This window comes from Crocuta crocuta, unplaced genomic scaffold (genome assembly GCF_008692635.1).
Source record: "Crocuta crocuta isolate KB4526 unplaced genomic scaffold, BGI_CrCroc_1.0 scaffold139, whole genome shotgun sequence".
Taxonomy (NCBI): domain Eukaryota; kingdom Metazoa; phylum Chordata; class Mammalia; order Carnivora; family Hyaenidae; genus Crocuta; species Crocuta crocuta.
Genome location: NW_027533258.1, coordinates 3,809,571 through 3,814,162, shown reverse-complemented (window position 1 = coordinate 3,814,162; position 4,592 = coordinate 3,809,571). Strand labels below are relative to the sequence as shown.

General features: G+C 59.6%; 1 protein-coding gene across 3 annotated transcripts in view; it reads right to left on the bottom strand.

Annotated features, from left to right (window-relative positions):
* The window catches only part of PMP22 (peripheral myelin protein 22), a 42,195-nt gene extending 37,855 nt beyond the window's left edge, over positions 1–4,340 (bottom strand). The window contains exon 1 of one of the 3 annotated variants that reach the window (XM_077746841.1): positions 4,161–4,340. The gene's annotated coding sequence lies outside the window, so the exon portion shown is untranslated. Of the gene's footprint in view, positions 1–78; positions 578–1,409; positions 1,609–4,160 lie in introns of those variants that run through there. The other 2 variants (XM_077746839.1, XM_077746840.1) reach the window with 2 other exon arrangements.
* Positions 4,341–4,592: the final 252 nt, after the last annotated feature.

Here is a 4,592-nt window from a genome sequence, read left to right as displayed (position 1 = left end):
GGGCAGCAGCCGACCGCGCATCCCTGCCCGCGGCCACACACCGTCTCTTGCTTTGGGAACAAAACAACGGGTACGCACGTCTAAGTCGCCCCGGGAGGAGAGGTTTTTCGGAGGCCACAGCACACCTCCACCCACTCGGGGTTGCCTCCGGAGCACAGCCCCACGTGGGGAAGGGGGAGAGAGCCCCCTTGCCCTACGGGGTGGAGGTTCGGGGTCAGGGGCTGGGCGCCGCGATTTCTGCCGGAGGCCCGGGGGCGCCAGCCGCACGCTGCACAGGAGGGCGCGCGGCTGGGACGCGGTGCGCTCCGCATTCCGTTAAGTCTCCCAAGTTTCCACCGCGTGCTGCCAGCGCCGGGGAGCCGTCCTGGCCCCTGCTCGGCCTGGCATCCACACCGGCCGCTCCGGAGAGGAGGCGCAGGGCCGGGGGAGTGTGCGCAGGAAAGAACGGCCCAGAAGAGTGGCCGGCCCCGCGCTCCCGGGCTGGCCCCTCGCGCGTTCGCCCCGGTCCGGGCTGCGCCCCCGGCACGCAGGGGCGAGGCGCGACCAGCTCCGGCCTCGGCGCGCCGGGACGCGCGCCCAGGGGCCTTGCACGGAAGGGGCCAGATGTCCGGTGGGAAGGAGAGGCGGAGGGTGGAGGGAGGGCTGAGTCCCAGGAGAATTGCAATCCTCCGGAGCCGGCAGCACAGCGCCCCCCCGCGCAGCTGTGTGGTCTTAGCCCCTCGTTTTACAGCCCTTGGAGAACTGGAGACTGGGGAGACCCGTTAGAGGGTTCCGTGGCTGTGAAAACCCGGCTGCATTTGGGGGGACCGTCTCAGCACAGGGCCTTGAGCCAGGACATCTCGTTTCAATAACTCCGTTTTAAAAGTACCCAAGTCCAGGCCCCTCCGCTGCTCTCCTTAAGCAACACAGTCCAAGGAACCGCTGGATTGTACGGGAAGAAATGAGCACGGCTTTCTGGTATCTCCCAGAAGGTTTACATTAAATCCAGTGGCTCCTAGGGCCGGGAGGGACAGGAGAAGGATGACCGGGTATATGGCTAGAAATCGGGGGGCCATGGGGGGCCAGTAGCCCCATCTCCGCTGTCCACCGCAGAGACTCCTTTGCCAACGAGTCCCCAAGTAGTCGCCTCTCCAAGGAGACCCAAAGTGCTCAGCCCTTGCCGCACAGCCGACACCACCACCCGCGCCCCTTACGATTTAGGGACCATCAGGCAAGGCCACACCGTATCCCTACAAGCCCCGCAAGAACCAGACGAGCCAGACCGTGGTCCGCCTGCCCCAGCCCGGAAAGACAGCTCGCGGGCCTGTCCAGCCCAAAGCCCGCGCTTGCCGCGCGCTTTCTGGCACCATCGACGGAAGATGCCCACGCTTCTCCTCCGTCTCCTGCACTTTCCCCACCAAAGCACTTACAGCCCAAAGGGATAGCTGTCCCCGGTCCTCCAAGCGGCCTCCGGCACAAGCTCGGCGCGGTCGGCTCGGCGGCTGGCGTGCCCAAAGACAGCTGCGCTGCGGGGCTGCGCGCGCGAAGCGAGGGGCCGGAGGGAGGCTCCCGGCGTTCCCCTTTAACGGGAACAACGCCCTGTCTGCGTCGCTGCAGTAGGGTGTGTCCCAGGGTCAGCGTGTGCAGGGGGGCGGGGCTCGGGGAGGAGAGAGGGCAGGGGGGAAGGGAGCGCGGGAGACTGCTACTCGGCCTTAAATCCGCCCCAGGAGAAAGTCGATCACTGCAAAACCGCTGCGACTTTGACTCGCAACTAGCCGGCGGCTGAGCTTTCTCACCTCCGCTTCCTCTGGCTCTCCGAGTTCCTGGAGACCAAGTGTCGGCCAATAAACTGACCCCTCCGCCCCCTCGGCCACGCGGGAAAAGCCCTCCCGAGGTCGCCCCGGCTGGGGCGCACGCACGTGGACTGCGCCCACGCGGGGACCCAGGCTGGATTCCTCTCCTCCGGGGTCCCGGCGCGCCGGGCCTGCCCTGGCACTTGGGCTGGGCACACCTGCACCGCGCCCGCCCGCGCTGTCAGTGTCTGCGCCCTGGCCGTGGGCCGGGCGGGCTTCCTAGGACTCAAGGGACCCACTTCGCGAGCCCAGCCTGGATGACAGTTAGCAGGAGGAGGAGGGAGAGTCCCGCCGACTGCCGAACAGCGCGCCCGGGGGAAGGGGGTCTGGCTCGGGCTAGCGCGGGGTAGGCTCCAGGCGAAGTTCGCCTTGGCCTGGCTCCCAGCCTCCGCTGGCGTCCCCGGCCATCGGGTGGGGAGTTGGCCATCGGAGGTGGGGGAAGATCAGCCAGGGAAATCCGCTGATTCATAGTCGCCTGAAAGTGGTCCGCCCAGAGTCACGGGGGGAGAGAGGCTAGCCCTTCTGGGCGTGACACAGGTGAGCCCAAATAAGGCTCTCGGAAGGGAGTCTCCATGCGTAATTGGGGAGCCTTAATGTGGGGAGTCTTGACGCGTAATTGGGGAGCCTTAATGTGGATGTTAAATGTCTTTACTTACTAATGCAGCAATTCACACACACCACGACTGCTGGCGTTCTGTCATAAAACCTCATCGTTTTGATTCAGACAACTCCATCCTATTTTACTATTTGAAACTGGCTGTTTAGGGGCACCTGGGTGACTCAGTGGGTTAAGCATCCGACTATTGACTTGGGTTGAGGTCATGATCTCTCCGCTCCTCTTGAGGTCACCCGTCCTGGGGCTGTGCACTGACAGCCCAGAGCCTTCACTGGATTCTCTCTCTCCCTCTCTCTGCCCCTCCCCCGCTCGTGCCGTCTGTCTGTCTGCCTCTCCCTCTCTCTCTCTCAAAAATAAACAGAAATAAACCTTAAAAAGTAGCTGCTTATGGTAGCTGATTGCATATTCTTGTCTTGAAGTAAAAATACATTATCTGAAATAGTATTCAAACAACGGCCTTTTAAAAACTCTTATATTATCAGTACCCCATGCCCGTTAATGTGACAGGTGCACACATGGTCTGGGACAGGTGGCCTGAGGCAGAGCTGAGGCACGCTGGCTCCGAGCTCAGACAAACCTGACTACTCAGGGTCGTGAATTTGGGCAAGTACCTAAAATTCCATGAGGATCCATTTTTGCATTTACAAGCAGGACCGATAATGTCTATTTTAAAGGGATATGGTGGTGCGTAGAGGGGACAAAGTGTGTGAGGCAGTTAGCATAGCGTCCGGAACAAAATAGGGACCAGGACCCAATAAACTGTCCCCGTGATTACCATTATAACACATTTTGCCCTCACATCAAATTTACAAGGCAAGGCTGACCCCCCCCAGTGGGCTAAAATAGCTTATGCAAACAGCATAACCAGCCACACTAGTGAGCGTGTTCTCTCCTCCTGGGTCACTTTATAGGTCAAGTGTGCCCCAGGACTCCTGGCCTCTGTTTATGCCATTCAGACTTGTATTTAATTCATTTCACCAACATTGATGTGAACACTATGTTCCCAGTACTGTTCTAAGCACTCTGCAAATATTAGCATATTTGACTCAGGATTTTCTTTCTCTTCCTTTCTTTTTTTCTTTTCCCAAGTAAGCTTTTTACTGAAGTGTATGCATCTAGAAGAGCACACACGTTGTTAGGGACAGGGGGCTGCTTCTTCTCCCCAAGATTTTAGTCCATAAGCAGGTGACACCACGCTGTGAGCCTCGGAACCGTGAACTTGGACCTTTTTTTTGCTCCTCCCTTACTGCCCCCTTCGCCTGTCTCCTGTGTGCTCGGCGTCCAGGCAGGAAGACGAAACACCGCCCAGGGCAGTGTCCGCCAGCTTGGCCACACCCAGGGCCAGGCCAGGGCTTGACTACAGGTAGAAGCTTCTCCCTAAACTCTTTCCCAGCCCAAGGTCCCCTGCCAGCTGTGTGTGCAGAACTGTTTCCCATCAGGACAATAGCATCCGGTCCCCTTTCTCCCTTCAAGTCTGGACGTGCTGGGGTTTCTAGATGCTCTCAGATAGTGCTTCTCACCTCCTCAGCCAGAGAATACATACACCCAGCTCTTAATCAAAGATTTGAAAAGACTCTGTCTTCTGCAACGCAAAGCCCCTTCTCCCCTGTAACCTTTTCCCTCTGTGGTTTGCAGGGGGTGGGGGACCGGGCAGTTCTCGGAGAAGCAGAAGCTCGCACTATGCAGAGGGACGGTTTCCCAAGGAAACTCACCGGGCCGAATGGTGTAACCCCTTTCCTCCACGCGGATTTCTTTGCTTCAAACACACGGGATGCCAAGGCGGGGCCCTCCCCACAGGGCAGCGAAGAGACCAGCAGCCTGCGGATTCTAAGCCCTGCTGCTCCCAGCCAGGCTCCCCGAGATGTTCCCTGGTGGTGCTCCGTGTAATTGAAGCCAGACCAGGCGTCTTTCCAGTTTATTCAGGGGCTGGGCCAATGCTGGGATATGTCATGGTGGCCTGAGAGCTTCTCAGCTTCTTCTGCTTAAAGAGACAGCGCCCAGCTTTGCGAACTCGCCAGGGAGCACAGTGATCCCCAGCGGCCCCGCAGAGCCTGGAGAATCTGGGATGCACAGGGACTGGGGACAGGGAGCATGCCTGAAACCTGGGAAGGCGAGCCTGTTCTCATCGCCCTGCCTGCCCCGAT